Source organism: Danio rerio, chromosome 8, assembly GCF_049306965.1.
Source record: "Danio rerio strain Tuebingen ecotype United States chromosome 8, GRCz12tu, whole genome shotgun sequence".
In the NCBI taxonomy this organism is placed as follows: Eukaryota; Metazoa; Chordata; class Actinopteri; order Cypriniformes; family Danionidae; genus Danio; species Danio rerio.
In genome coordinates this window covers 45830431-45846715 of record NC_133183.1, presented here as the reverse complement: position 1 = coordinate 45846715, position 16285 = coordinate 45830431, and the positions used below count along the sequence as shown (strand labels likewise).

The window sequence follows — 16285 nt, the reverse complement described above, 5'->3', positions numbered from 1 at the left end:
TGCTGAAAACAATATTCTCTCCGTTAAACAGAATTTGGGGGAAAAAATAAATGGGGGCTAATAATTCAGACTTCAACTGTGTGTTCTTCCAACCATTTTAGGTATTTTCATAAGAAAGTCGATTTATAATTTGATTCAAAGTAACATAGCATGTTACAGTATATATAGTTATATAATAATAAGCTAGATGCATAAACTCACTGTGATTTAACTATTACAGAAACAGATGTGACTTGCTATATCATATAAATATATCATATCTAGAAAGCTAGAACAATTTACGTTTTTTTTACTTGTATTTACATTGATATGATGCACATTTTACTGATTATAGTTATTTTATGTCACTACACACATTTTATGCTGTGGAAACAAGCTTTATCAGTAGTTAAAACTATTCAGTTTCGCGAAAGAGTTGTATTATTACCTCACTAGCTTTAGCTCCTCAAAATAATAAATGAATGATGTGCAGTGACGGGATTTTTTTTAACACCATGTGACAACAGAGCCACTCCCACCTGCCGGTAGAAACAGGTACTGCTGAACAGCTGACGGTTTAATTACCTGACACAAACGCTGCGTTAAGTGGAATGTTCGTGATGTATGTGGTAATTTTTAGTACTTACATAACAAAATAAATGTTATACTACATATTTTTATATAAGTGCAACATATTCCAAGAGATCAGGGGCTTTTGACAATACATCAGGGGCTTAAGCCCCCAAAGCCCCCCCCTCGCAACGCCCCTGGTATGTGTCACCTCCTTCTGCAGTGGTCTCCTTCCTGGTTGCCTCCCTCTCTTGGACCCGAGAGACTCAGCTAGTTTCTGTTCAAGACACAACTACACATATACTTTTAACCTTCACATTAACATTGTTTTCAGGGTGTGGTGTCACTCATCCTCACACTTCTTTACCATTTATCTCATTCATACCAACACATGACCTCGTCAGGTCAGTGCTTTTCCCTACACTGTCCTAATCCTGGTTCTCTAGAACCTTTTCTTCTAGTCCCTGTTCTACAGTATATTTCATATTTTCTATAGTATTTCATATATATACAGTATATCTCATATTTTCTTTATGTTCCTCAAATTGCAATATTAACTTTTTCTCTCATTTATTTTTCCTTATCACTCCCTCTTGTATTCTTCTTCCATGACGTCTTTCCTGTATTCGCACGTTAGATGTTTTGAGCTCTGTTCCCTACTCTGACCCTCAGTATACGGCGTCACCCACGCCCGGGGCTACCTAAGCTGTCCCTACGTCTTTTCAGAATTTTTTTTATTTTTTATTTTTTTATTTTATTTTTTTATTATTTATTTTTTGTTCCCTACTCTATCCGTTCCTGATACTGCAATCAGTCTTTCTCAGGAAATTATTTTTTCTTCTCAATTTTTATTTTGAAAGTATCTGGTTCTCGTCAGAACAAGAGTGACTCTCAAAAATGCCTCCCCAGGGAGGGGGACTTCCTTACAAAGACATGACTTTCTGTCTTTGTCCCTGGTATTAAAAGCTTTCTACCTTCGTCAAGAGTAGGGTCACTTTTAATTTTTTACCTCCTAAGGGAAGAGGATTTCCTTCGAATTCTCTTGCGCGAAAATTCGCCCTTATACCTTGTAGGGACAAGGATTTTATTTGAATTCTAGTAATTCACCCTAAATTTACCCTGCAGGGACAAGGCCTTTCCTTTAAATTCTAACAATTTACCCTGATACTCTTCAAAAAATGTAAAACAAAATGTAAAATATTACTTTTGGTTTCTCTGTATTTTACTTACATCAGGATTATGCTGAATTCAACACTTAATTTGCAGTATTCAATCGCAGAATTTATTTAAAAGGTTTCTGCTTACCTTATTTTTTAGGCGCGCCTTTGTGTTGAATTCAGTTCATCCCTCTGTTCAGCAAAATTCCTCCTTTTCCCATCACGTCGGGGTCACCAAAATTGTTGGACTTTAAAGGGTCCAGTGCATGTTCAAAAATGGGTTCGGAGTCAATATGTCAAAAATTATAAGTTTTATTTGCTCAAGCAGGAAAGAAACCAAAAGCAATACACTGCGCAGGAGAGGTTCAACTCTGAACTGTCCTTCAGAGACACATCCTTTTATACCACAGTTGTCTTCCGTGCATCTTCTCTTAAGAGTTAACCTTTTAAGGCAAATGTCTCTTCTTAGCACACACATGGCTCATACATACTGTCGTTCTTAGAACTCGCACCTATATTCAATAACAGGATGTGCTGGTCTCAGCAGTCTGCAACACTGGTCTATACCGTGCTCACAATATGGCTGTTAACCCTTCAGACGATTTCATAGTAACCAACACCCTACACAGCAAAATATGGGGACCCAAAACAACTCTATGGGTGTTAATTTCAACCCTTTGAAAGTGTCTCATGGGGTCCACTCAAAACAGAGTTAAATCAACACTTTCAAAAGGGTTGGCACATTGACACCAAAGTAAGGGTTAATTTCAACTCTGGGCAGAGTTAAAATATGTAACTATATTTAACACCGCCTGGTATAATATATTGTTATTTTATTCAACTCTCTTGAGTGTAAATATGGTAAAAAGGTCAAATAGACTGTAAATTACAAAAGAAAATACATTTTATTTGAAAACATTCACTACTTCAACAATTCATTCAGTTTTTAAAATGCAACAATGTCAAATATGCTTTAAATGTTTTATTAGTACAGACAGTATCAACAAAATATGTATGACCAGTGCTCAAAAAGGCTGTTTCAGTCCTTTGGTCCAAACTTGATGTTTCATCAGTGCAATTTGAAAGTTCAATATATCGTCACTCATAGTTTTCTTCTGAACGCATAGTTTTCTTCTGAAATTACATTTTAAACAACTTGGCGTGCAAATCTTTCACTTCTGGTGTTTCCTTGGTCCTCCATATCAAACACAGCAGTTTAAATGAAGGTACAAATGCTGTAAACTTGTGTGAAAACAAACTGGAGCTAGGAAATCTCATCAAGCATGTCCTGTGAATGAAGTGCTTCCCAGCCACAGGATGACCTTTTTATCCATGACGATGTAGCAGCTGCTGATCGCTCATCTGGTGGTTCCTGATGCACGGATATAGGGTGATGCTCATCTAAGAACTCTTCAAGACTCCAGCATGAAAAGAAAAATGATAAGAAAAATGTTTGAAAACAAATTGCAATCAAATTCTATGATATATTTAAAAGAACATTTAAAGTAAATAAAACATTCAAGAAATCTAAACTCACCTTTTGAAAATCTACATGATGATCCACAACTTGACTCTCCCAGCTGGTTGAGGTGAGGTTGAGGTGAGGTGGATAAGGAAGAGTAGAAAAAACACATACATCCCTGTTGGATCTCCAAAAACAATTAGGTTAACCACTATGGCTAGAACTGGAAAAACAGGCAGCTGTCTGTCCAGAATCCTGAATTTAACACAACACTTGGAGCAAAATTTAGAGGAGCTTAAAATCTTTTATATCATTTAGTGATGCTGACTTCCCCAAAATATTGGCCAGTTTAAAAAATATTCATAAACTTACAGTTTTCTGTAAGCGTGTGCGTGCGTGTGTGTGCGTGCGTGTTTCTTTACCAGATTCAACTTGTTAGGCCCTTTCAGGTCCAGTATTGACGCCACCTTTCCTGGAGTCCAGCAGATGTTTCAGGTCCAAATATAATCTAAAATATTAGGATAAGCAGAAGAGGAAAAGTGCAAAGCAAAGAGCAAAACATTATTTAAGTAACAGTTCACCCACAATACAAAACTTATCACCTTCATGTCATTTGTTATTCTCTAATGCTCTAATACCCTCTTAGCTTAATGTGAAACAAATACAGAACTTTATCAAACATACCTTCATTATTATCACCACATATGACCAAGAAGGTGTGCTTGGTCATTTCACCAACTCTGGAAATACACCATCCGTCTCTAATCAGCCACCGTCACAGGGTCTTGTGTTATTGTATAGAGAACTGTGGCTGTTAAAAAACAACACATTAGTATCTAACACATATGCATAACCTTCAGATAAAAAAGAGAGATAAACATCACAAAGTATGCCTCACACTTTTTCAGATATCTTTTGATTCAGATGTTGATTATTGATAATACATCTACAAATCAAACCTGTATCATCATTTGGCTGCTCAAATATGAATCAGTTGATTAATTTTACAGACAGGTGGCTGTTTACAACGCACTAAATTGTCTTTAATAAAACGGGAATGTTGTGTACAGTACATGCTAAGTTTAGCCTATAGTTTTAAGCACAATATCATGCGGGAGAAAAAGCTTGACTAAGATGTTCCTGACTACAGAAATAGCCTAACTTACTAACGTCAGACATCCCGAGTTGGCAAAAGTCATTTTCGGGGGATACAGAGTTGATTTGCGGGAGGTAGCGGGAGAGATGAGTACCTGAAGAGCAATGAGATGAGTTGCGCGCGACGTAACGTAGACTAACCATGTTCCGTACACTTTTCGCTATTCAGCGCACTCAAACGACCATTCCTCCGTCATTGAAAGCCAGATAAGCATGCTTGTGTGTTCATTCTCTGGGGGAATACCTATTGCACAATCCAAATCTTGATTGATGTCTTTTGGACCAGTAGTTTTTGAGAAAAGATGGGAAAAGTATCGCCTTCGCATGTGTACGGAAGATGATAGGTATTAACGGTGTTCCGTACACGACTAAAATAGTGTTCCGTACAGGGCGCATAACTTTATTTACTGGCAAAAATGGGCATTGTTTGAAGTCTTATTAAATTCTTATGTCAGAATTTACTATTATTGTGTTTAACTTGAAGTCAATGATATATTAAATAACTCTTTTATGAAAGTTTTAAATGAAATAGCTTCAAAATCATTTACTTTTTGTATCATGTTTATTTTATGACAGCATGACAATTTAAAATATAAAAAACATTAAATTCATGCACATTGAAGCTAACTTGACTGACCTTTTATGAATATAAACATCATTACTGCAAAAGGAGGATCCAAACAGCGTTTGCAGCCTGTCTCTCAGGCGGAGAGTTGCGACATGCAGTATTTACCCACAATTGATGTTTAAACATCCCCATTTCAAAGCATTTATTTAACAAAAGATAATTTATTTAACAATTTGTGATAACATAATATTCACTTCATAAAGACTGTAATACCATGTGATGCATAAATTAAATGCAAAAGCATATTGTCGGGGCTTTAAATGTCTCCCCTCCCAGGCGACACTCGCACTTTAAGCTTGCCCACTTTCTGTTTTCAAGCGCATTAGGTGGACGTAGCAAACTTACTGATTTTACTCGGAAACATATAGTAGGAATGTCTCTGTTGTGGTTGGGGCTGAAAGAGTGAGAATTAAAGATTACACAGATATATAGCTTGCCTACGACCCATAAGTATTTATTCAGAGATTAACGTTAAAAGGTCATCTGTACGGAACATCGTTGTGTACGGAATATGGTTAGTCTACGTTACCTAAAGAGAGGTGGGGGTGACTTGCGCGCGACGTACCTGAAGAGCTGGGAGGGATGCGGTGGAGAGGGGTGTGCAAAGTGTTTAATGACCGGGCGGGAGACGCGCGATTTCCAGGAGATTATCATTCATTTGCGGGCATCTACTTGGGCATTTGGGAGTCTGTGCATTTGCGGGGTAACGTTAACGTTAGTCCCGCAACTTCCGGGAGACTTCTGTAACGTCAAATGTCTGATAAAGTGCAAACGCGGTCATTTAAAGACATTAATGTTAACATTCCGACTTTAATAGTTGTCAACACTTAATATAATTCAAGCGTAACTGTTACGTTATCACACGAGTCTATGGACTAACGGTATATGGACGGCCACGAATCAACCAGTTTAAAAGGGCCGCGGTGTTTAAAATAACCAAATTAACGTACACGAATAACAAACAATCATATGTTTTAGTCAGGAAGCCTTTTACAAGTAAGCATGTTCATTTACTCACCAAATATGTTTTAGAAACTCTCCAGAGCTCATGGAAACCGTCCTGTGTTGCCGTTAGCATCCGGGCAGAGTAGGCTAGGCGCTCTGGGGATTCCCTCGCTAGTTTGCTTCGAATTAAAGGAGAAGTGTCGATTTTATTTTACAGATGGGTAACAACGCACAAAATGGCATTAAGCGTGACAGAAATGTGTTGAACATGTACATTTGATGTTTTTATGCACTATGTATGCGTGAGCATATATAAAAACATTCTTGAAAAGAAGTCAATAGTAATGCAGTTAAGCTAGATACACAAACGACCATGAATGAACCGCAGAAGTTTAAAATTGTCACTCCATTCTAAAGTTATTAACTTAACAATATGTTTACAACTGTATTTCCTTAAAGAAAGTCAGTAAAATACCAACATGTAGGTAGTTTGACTCACCAGTTGCTGTTCTAAACCTCAGATGGAAAATGGCGTCTGGAAAATTCTTCAGTGACTGGGGCTGCATGAATTCCCGGATGTTGAAAATAACACCACCAAGTGTTGAAAAGATAACTCCTTGATTTCGCACTGAATAAAATCAATTTTAACTCCTATTATATTCATTTATCAAAATTTAACTCTTTAACGTCAACACTTTACTCTGAAATGCTTCAACAGCGAGAATTTAACTGTGATGAATTTGCTGTGTATGGGTCAATCGTTAAAGACTTCTTATGCATGGAAAACATGTCAAAGTTTTATTTAAACTGAAAAATACCACAAGCCACACACCTAACTTCTGCGTCTGTTTGTCTGTGACTGTGTGACAGGTTGCGTGTACTTGAGGAGTAGGTGGATCAAACCACTATGAGGAAGCGGGGGTGAACTCTTTCTAAATGCATTTTAAATAATAAATGCGTTTTTTTTTCTACTTAGACAATTATTTTAGGTATACACACATATATTTTTCAAAATAGAGAGTGCGTTTATATATACATATATATTTATATATTTTATTTGGTGAGAAGGACAATAAACATGTTCCCCCCGGGATTTACGGACGTGGTTGCGCCGCAAATCAAACACATCAGCGCTTGAATAAATGGCCTTAGCAGAAGCCATCGTGCATATCAAAAACTGGTAAAGCAATAGATTAATATTATTCAACATATCACAGAGATTTAAAGAAAATTATTAGATGTAACCCCATTTGTAATTTTTAACATTTTCAAAAGTAACTGTAATTTAATTATATATTTTTCTTAGTAACTAACTAATTACTGTTACTTTTATTTTGTAATTAAATTACGTAACGGCGTTACATGTAACTAGTTACTCCCCAACACTGACAATACACATCACGGCGAAATCAGCGATTATGTCAACTACTACCAAAATCAAGCTGGGGGAGGCCTCCCGGGGTATGCAGGCGGTGCCGTCATGTACGGATCAGGCCTGGGAGGGTTATTTAGAGGTCTGTTTAGAATGGCGGTACCCTTGTTAAAAAAAGGGTTCAACATCGCCAAGCCTCACTTGAAAACGGCTGCAAAAAACATAGCATCGGACGTAATTTCAAACGTGCTTTCAAGAAATCGTGATGAAAGACAACAAGACGGTTCAGGTCTTATGGTCATGGCCCGTAAGAGAATGTCTAAACCACCAGAGGTCAAGAGGCGTGGTCGTGGTCTATAAAGAAAAAGCGCACTGTCAAGAAAACTTCACTCACACGCAGGAAGCGTAAGAAGACTGTGAGACGAAATACCTTCACTAAGAGAAACATAAACACGATTTTCTAACATGGCTCTACTGCATCGCATGTCCGGAGAGTGTATTAAGTCAGAGCTTGACTTATTTACAGTACCTTTAACACAGACGGCTATAGAAAAAAATACGTATGTTGAGGTACCTCCTCTATCAGCCATCTCGGATTCGTTGCCTTTGGAGTTTTTTATAGCAGGGTCTGGTGAGGAATACATCGATCTAAATAACACATTGTTGCATCTAAGACTTAAAATCACAAAGCCTAATGATGGTAAAATAGCAGATCCTGCAAAAGTCGGTTTAATCAATTACCCCGCCGCCACCATTTTCTCACAAGTCGACGTGAGTCTCGGAGATTGACTAATCTCTCAAAGCTCAAGCACCCACCCGTACCAATGTATCATCGAGAGTCTCATCAACTATGGCAAAGACACGCTGGAATCAACATTCAGCGCCGGTCTCTTCTTCAAAGACACGGGTGGTCATATGGATGACAAAAACCCCTTAGGCAATAATCAGGGTCTCCTGAAAAGGTCAACATACACAAGCAAGAGTAAGATTGTTGATCTGATGGGGCCTATTCACAGCAATATTTTCTTTCAAGAAAAATTAATGCTTAATGGCGTCGATATAAAAATACGCATAATCAGAGGTAAAGACGAGTTCTGTCTGATGAGGAGTGATGACGTAGCATATAAATTAAAGATTGTGTCTGCATCGCTATTTGTCAAGAAAGTATCAGTCGCTCCGATCGTTCGGCTGGCCCATGCTCAGGCTTTGCTGTCCACCAACGCAAAGTATCCGATTGACAGGGTATGCCTGAAAAATTTCTCCATACCAGAAGGAGCCCGAGTTTCAAATCATGAAAATCTATTTTTGGGGACTTTACCGAAATCAATCGTCTTGGGGATGACCGATAACGATGCATTTACCGGTTCTTATGATAAAAACCCATTTGCGTTCAAACATTACGATTTGGAGTTCCCAGCCATCTACGTCAACGGACAACAAATTCCTGCTAAACCTCTACAGCCAAATTTTACAGACGGGTCTGTGGTACGAGAATTTTATCAACTGGTAACAGCTACCGGCAGACATCTTAAAAATCATGCACTGTCTATCAGCAGATCTGAATTTGCCAGGGGTTATTCTCTTTATGCATTCAACCTTACACCGGACGAAGACTGCAGTCAACACGTTTCGCTTATAAAGTCTGGAAATATCAGACTCGAAGCCCGTTTCAGACAGCCATTGCCAAATACCATAAACCTCATCATCTACTCAGTGTTTGACAGTATCATCGAGGTGTCTAACCGAAGACAGATTCTGGTTGATTACTATTAATCGAAAATGAACACCATACAGCTAAACGCAATCATGGACAAAATTACATGTAACACCCATTTTCTCGGGACTCTGGCATCTGATCTGAAAGACCGTTAACAAACTTACCATCGATGGTGATTATTAACACACACCCTTCAGAACTACCGGGCGAACACTGGCTAGCTGTTTATTTATCGCAAGATGGTGTCGGATGTTTCTTTGACAGTTTCGGTAACAAACCGGACAATGATGGATTTCCAATATCCATCAAAAACTTTTTAATGAGAAATAGTACAGTGACAAAATATTCTACAAAACGTGTCCAGGACTTTATGTCAAATGTGTGTGGTCAGCACTGTGTTTTTTTCTTGTATCATATGTCTAGGGGTCGTGACTACAACTATGTGATGAATCTGTTTAGTGAAAATTATGTTAAAAATTACAAAATGGTAGAACTTTTTGTGAAAAAACTAAAAGCTAATGTTTGCAGTGATAACATGTATTTGTGTACCCATTGTGTTCAGACCTGTAATTCTTCCATGATGCATAAATGAATTTAATGAGTAATAAAAAAAACATAAAAACATGAAACATGTTGACATTAAAAATTCATCCATCGACTCTTATCACGAGTAGGTGAAACAAACATGTCCTTATCCAGCAGTTGTGTCCTTTGCTGTTTTTTTTCTTTTTACGAGTAGTTTTTTAGTAGACAGAATCTCCTGATCATCGTTAATAGGGGTGTTTTAAAACGAATAATCTAACTCCTAACTTGTTGGTTTGGTACAGTCGAAAAAGGTATGTTTAATTCCGCACATGCTTGAAGAATCTCCGTCCAGCCTTTAGGTCTTCAGTCATCTCGTACTTGTTGCGGGGCTGTAACGTTGTTTCTAAAATCGAGCATGTGTGAACCAGGTATGGTTTTACCCTTAAACACAAACTCACCAGACTCGGACCAGGAGCTGAGATCTTTAGCTTTAGACATTTTGTCTAATATATACTTGCTGTTTTTCATACGTTTTGTCGGTACGTTCTTTAGAACTTCAGACGTCACAGCATATTTTGACTTGTCTTCAGCATGTGCTTCGATAGAGTTAACTTTATGATCGTGTTCAGGGGTTGGTAGCGATAGCGTTAAAACACTACTCTCACGATCGCCTAGTTTAACAATTGTTAAATATCTGGTTAAGATGTTTGAGTAAAGTTTAACTTTTTCACGTTGATCCAAATCAGTCTTGAGTAAAATATTTCTTATAGCCGTATCAAGATTATTCTCTACGACCTGTTGAATATTTTCACGAGCGCTTGTTGATTGTATTTTGTCCAGCTGATTCTGTGGTACGAGATACATTTTCTCTGCATACTCCATCCTTCACCCCTGTCTAGAAGCGATCAAACTTGAAATAAATGGTACAGCAACGCTTAGGAGCGGTAAAAGAAATCCGCCAGTCTGATTAAAAGACTTAGAATAAGTCGTCTTTGTTTAGGAGTAGATTTATGTAGCATTTTTAATACAGGTAGATGTTTACATAGTCGCGCTGACATGGTTCATTATCACGATCTTCTTTTTTTCTGGAGATAGACCACCTGACGATCTGAAAACAATCCTGTTCTAAGTCGAAATTGTTCAGGTGTTTTAGCTTTATAGTCGATCATGAGATACCCGAAAGGACTCTTGACTGCATCTTGATAACATTCCATAAAATATTTTGTGTTACCAGGATACATTTGACGCCCCAACACCGCTACTTGATTAGCATCGCGGGGGTTTTTAACCCCTTCCACAGCGCCCCGACGAGGTCGCACTGAGGCGCTGTTTTTCCATATGTCAATGTTTATGAATAGATTACACCAAAAAAGACAAGAGTAGTCTTGAAAAACTCTACATCAGTTTAAAGCTACATACCCTAAGCACCCATTGCAGCTAGTTGTTTTTCAGTGGAAAGCTTATAAAGAATGTATTTGCTAAATTTGTGTAAGTTTTACAGAAAACGCTTATTAGATATGGCGTACATATCATGTAATACCAACACACACGCATTCATTGCTTTACATCACAGTTTATTTTGAAAGGTAAGAGTCCACAGAAAAACATCCCATCAAACACATTTAGTCCACCGACACAATAGTGTTGAATTATGGATGGTTATTCATTTGTTTGTCACCATTTCTGCCGGAGACCTATTGTTTACACTGTTTTACCATGGTACTCACACATTAAAACGCCATTTTTGCAGAAAAAGGCAAGTTTATGTCATAGCTTATATTGTTAAAGATAAAAGGTGACCAAAACTGAATAAAAAGCCAAAGTTATAGTTACAAACAAATCTACACAACAAATCTAAACAAAGCCGAGTGTTTTGGCCGTCTGCATTTCTCAGTCACTGCTCCGTCAAAAGCTAACTTACTTCCTTCTTCCCAGAAGGTTGACTGACAGAGAAACGAACCAATGACTGCATTATTTTGATATTATTGTTCAACTGCAATATTATTCCAGTGTTAGTGGCTCAGAGAGCTGTTAATCATCACTCGATCGCACCTGCCCTCTGCAGCACAGCTGCTACAGCGCGCGGCTCCGGCTCGTTTGCAAAAAGAAAACTGAAAGTGCATCGTCAAAAGTTGTAATCTGCTAAAGAGAGTTTTAAAAGATTGTTTGAAACGAAGAGGAGACTATTTCTGAGGAGAGCTGATAGTTTTGGTTTTTCTAACAGTAAGAAACTTACCCTCATTGCCTCATTGTTTACGTCTCAGTTCTTCTCTGTGTTTAGCCTGCTTGTGCCTATAAGTGTGAATGTCACTCCGGTAATCTTTCAGTAATGGTTGCTATCATACAGTATGTTTTGTCATTCATCTGAATGGCTGCTATAAGCTAAGCTCCAAACATATACTCAGGAGATGTGTAGCTTTTGATCTATTGCTTTTCTGTGTTGCTCCAGAACAAATTTTACATATTTATTTATGAAATAATAAAATGTTTAGTGCGGTGAATTATTTTTTTTTACATTACTTAAGCATCTATGACTTTTTTTCATTTTGAGCATTATGAACTCAAGATGATGGATAATAAAGCCCAGAGTGTCTTCTTTCCAAAGATACATAAACTTTGAATGTAGACCAAATCATTCAGCAACTGTAAATGTTTAACTTGGGAAGATGATTTTTGAGAGTGCCTCTGACGGTGAGGAAGAGAAGGACATCGGCACATAGCCTCAGAAAACTTTTTACATTAATCTCATTTTGCATGCTATTTTCATCAAATTTAAAATGTAAACATATGAAATACTTGGCTTTCAAGTCATATTTTTTCTATATAGAAAACTTAAATTAAACGAACAACAAAAAAAAATTCCTCATGACTTCATAATGTATAACTTTTTATATTTTTTAACATACAACTTCTCCTTTTACCACAGTAAAGCTCAAAGTGTCTTCTTTCTAATTATACATAATTGTGTTTGTAGCTTACTGGAGTCAGGAACTGTTACTATTTAAAGTTAGGTAGGTGTAAAACCCCAAAATTGAGTGCTGGCTAACAGGTTAAACAAAATTAAATAATTTGTGTTCAAACTGATGGTTCTGCTGGATTTACCTTGATCAAACAAATTTTGTACGATAACAATTGCAGAGAGATTATGATGATGAACGTATTGTGTGAAGACTTTTTCAATTTCGGAATTACCACTTGCTTATCGATAATCCACTTGCGTCGATAATCAACAAGTTTGTTTTATCACGGGGTAGTAGATGATCATCATTCAGACTCTGAGGTATACCTTCAATGAATTTAATGTCATGCAATTTAAGCAATTCATCATACAAAGGTTGCCAACAGTCATACAGGAAAACAACATTATAATTTTTTTTAGAAATCATATTTACAGCATTTTCCAAAAGCATTTTTACAAAAAAGGACTTCCCAGAATTGGATGGTCCACTTATGACACATAAAAATGGATGTTGAAGCCTGAAATCAAAATCAACCATTTCACGCATTCCTCTATACACTGAATTAAAAGCCATAAGGCAGAGTTGTGTAGTCGGGTAAAAGTCTTTGCTTGTTATACACCACCTTGAACTTTTTAACGACTGATTTGTTGTGGAGTGTGAGGTGTTTTTTATTCCTGACAATGTTGTCAACTTGAGCTAAAATGTATCGAGAGTCATCGCCGGATGTCACATACCCATCAACCAGACCAATCAATGTGTCTAATCTTATCATTTAGGAATTTTTAGCATTCAGAGTTATACGCTTAGCTTTCATGCAGACTTTACCGGAAGCGGTACGGTAACCATACGACTTGGGCCCGCTGGAACAAAACTCGGTAATATAATCATCGACGCCTATTTCATCTGTCAAGTCCCCCAAGTAATCCCCCAGAGGTGGCATCCAGTCACCGTCCTTGGATACAAAAATAACGCTATCTGAGTTAGAGTATAATAAACGATCGCCAAGTTTGTCTATCAATTTGTACAATTCTAACCGACCCCACGCCGTTGTGTATGCACCCACAAAAATGTTAATGTCACAAATAATTTGATGACTATCTTCGGTAGGGTGAAATTGGACTAGTGCTACATCATCTGTGATGAACGTAAAATATTTCAATGCATCAGTTTTACCGAAAACAATCGTGGTGAATTCTTCAGGGTCTCGTACAAGCTGCGTAACCGCATGACGAGATTGCATGGCGAACCTCCCCCAAATCGCATTACGGAGGAGCTTGTTTATGGCCCTCTAGGCGGGGTTATGACTGATCTTTGAAGGGTCAAGTTGAATCCCCTCTCTCTTATAGTATTCGCGGATGTATGTCTCTTTTTTCAGCATCAGTGGTAACGTTTGAAGGGTATCCGGATGCTTGTTGTTTTAAACGTAAAACCGTTTTAACGTATTCGCTAAACAACTTGTCCGACCTTTCAGGACAATGCCAAACTTCATCGACTTTGACCATGACATACCCTTTCTCAATCGCTTTTAAAAGTTCAACACTGACCCAGCACTCAGTAAGGGCCCTCTCATCATCCGTATGATTACATCTCGATGTTTGGTTTTCAGCGTGTGCGCATGTTCTGCATAACGGGAACATGAGTTTACTGCCGCATCTGTAAGGGAGGACCGGATGTAGTAATTTTCGGGGCTTATACACAGTTGCCTTAATAAGACCGTAATAATTTTCGATCGGCTGAAAGTCGTTGAAAATTATTTCGGGGTGCCCTATTGGATAGGTCTTTGTAGACATTACAAAGGGGTACAGAGATGTATAATCGAAATAGGAAATAGTCTCCCCCTCCCCCACTTTGTGATACAACTTATAAGCATTTGTACGACCTCCGAACAGAGCATCTCTTGGGTTCAGTCTTTCAGGGGCCGAATAAGTGCCCATAAATTCTATCACTAAAGGGTCTGTTTGTTTCATTTTAGACCATTCGCATTCCCAGATAAACTCTACTTTCAAACCGTAAGCGTTTTGTAGAATTTCAATTTTTTCGTCAATTTGTCGTCTGAGAACACCAAAGGGTACACCCGACAGGGGGTGGAGTTTGTGAGGCTCATAACGGCATTGATGGGCGTGAAACAGACAGCCCAAAAATTCCAGGCCACACCTTGACCCACCCTGTTCGTAGTAGCCGTCTAAAAAGTATTGACCAATTTGCATTTCACCATGATTCAGAGCATGATAAATGTCAAGGTTTCTAGTTTTTTTTAAATACTCCAACCATTCAATCGAGACACTCGAGAATGTCTTATTTTGACGAATGTAGGCATTATCATAGGTTAGAGCAAGAGTGTGGTCTTTCAGATAGTGTGTTTTGAAGACCCCCATACAACAACTTGGAAGAGTTGTGTAACTAAATGGGTCGATTTGTGTACACTCTATGAATGATTCTCTGTATGTCATGCATGCTTCACGCAGCAAGACAACATCATTTACACCATATTGGCACAACTGTTCCTTGAAGTCAAAAACCTCCCGTGAAGCAGTACTGTACCACGCATCGAACTTTGCCTGATCTTTTTCCTGATCTTTTTTTTGTCTGGATAAGGTCCTACATAGTTCTCATTTTCTAATCTATTGAAATGATGCGGAAAGTAGCCTTTTTCTGTTGTGGTGAGATTTAATGCGGCCGGCATCTTAGAGCCATCGGTATGAAGGATATGCTATCTATGCGCCCACAAAAATGTTAATGTCACAAATAATTTGATGACTATCTTCGGTAGGGTGAAATTGGACTAGTGCTACATCATCTGTGATGAACGTAAAATATTTCAATGCATCAGTTTTACCGAAAACAATCGTGGTGAATTCTTCAGGGTCTCGTACAAGCTGCGTAACCGCATGACGAGATTGCATGGCGAACCTCCCCCAAATCGCATTACGGAGGAGCTTGTTTATGGCCCTCTAGGCGGGGTTATGACTGATCTTTGAAGGGTCAAGTTGAATCCCCTCTCTCTTATAGTATTCGCGGATGTATGTCTCTTTTTTCAGCATCAGTGGTAACGTTTGAAGGGTATCCGGATGCTTGTTGTTTTAAACGTAAAACCGTTTTAACGTATTCGCTAAACAACTTGTCCGACCTTTCAGGACAATGCCAAACTTCATCGACTTTGACCATGACATACCCTTTCTCTGTATGTCATGCATGCTTCACGCAGCAAGACAACATCATTTACACCATATTGGCACAACTGTTCCTTGAAGTCAAAAACCTCCCGTGAAGCAGTACTGTACCACGCATCGAACTTTGCCTGATCTTTTTCCTGATCTTTTTTTTGTCTGGATAAGGTCCTACATAGTTCTCATTTTCTAATCTATTGAAATGATGCAAAAAGTAGCCTTTTTCTGTTGTGGTGAGATTTAATGCGGCCGGCATCTTAGAGCCATCGGTATGAAGGATATGCTATCTATGTAGCATTGCTTAAGTGAAGTTTCATAAACTAATTTCGAGAGGAGCACGTGATATGATTGAGCACAGCTGGCCACTAATTTGTAATCAGTAATAATCCAATCCGAGTGATCCTAGCCTACTAAAAATGGATCACTCCCTAACTTTTTCCCCTATCTTCATTTTGGAAGACCAAAAGCCAAGAACGCGCAACTGCAATCGAAGCTTGACAAACCAACAAATCAACAAACCAACCAACCAGCAAACAACAAACAAGCAAGCAAGCAAGCCAGCCTGCCAGCAGTCTAACAACCTTGCATCCAACAAATAAATCGACATAATGGAACCAACAAGCAACAACAACAACGCCTAAACCACCA

The 16285-nt window shown here is 38.3% G+C and overlaps 1 long non-coding RNA gene across 1 annotated transcript; it reads right to left on the bottom strand.

Moving 5' to 3' along the window:
- Positions 1–2674: 2674 nt before the first annotated feature.
- On the bottom strand, positions 2675–9101 carry LOC137496374 (uncharacterized). The gene is made up of 7 exons (XR_011016677.2): positions 7843–9101; positions 6396–6524; positions 5970–6075; positions 3853–3979; positions 3591–3676; positions 3244–3286; positions 2675–3124 (listed from the first exon to the last, which is right to left on the bottom strand). It is a non-coding gene; the product is annotated as an uncharacterized lncRNA (long non-coding RNA).
- Positions 9102–16285: the final 7184 nt, after the last annotated feature.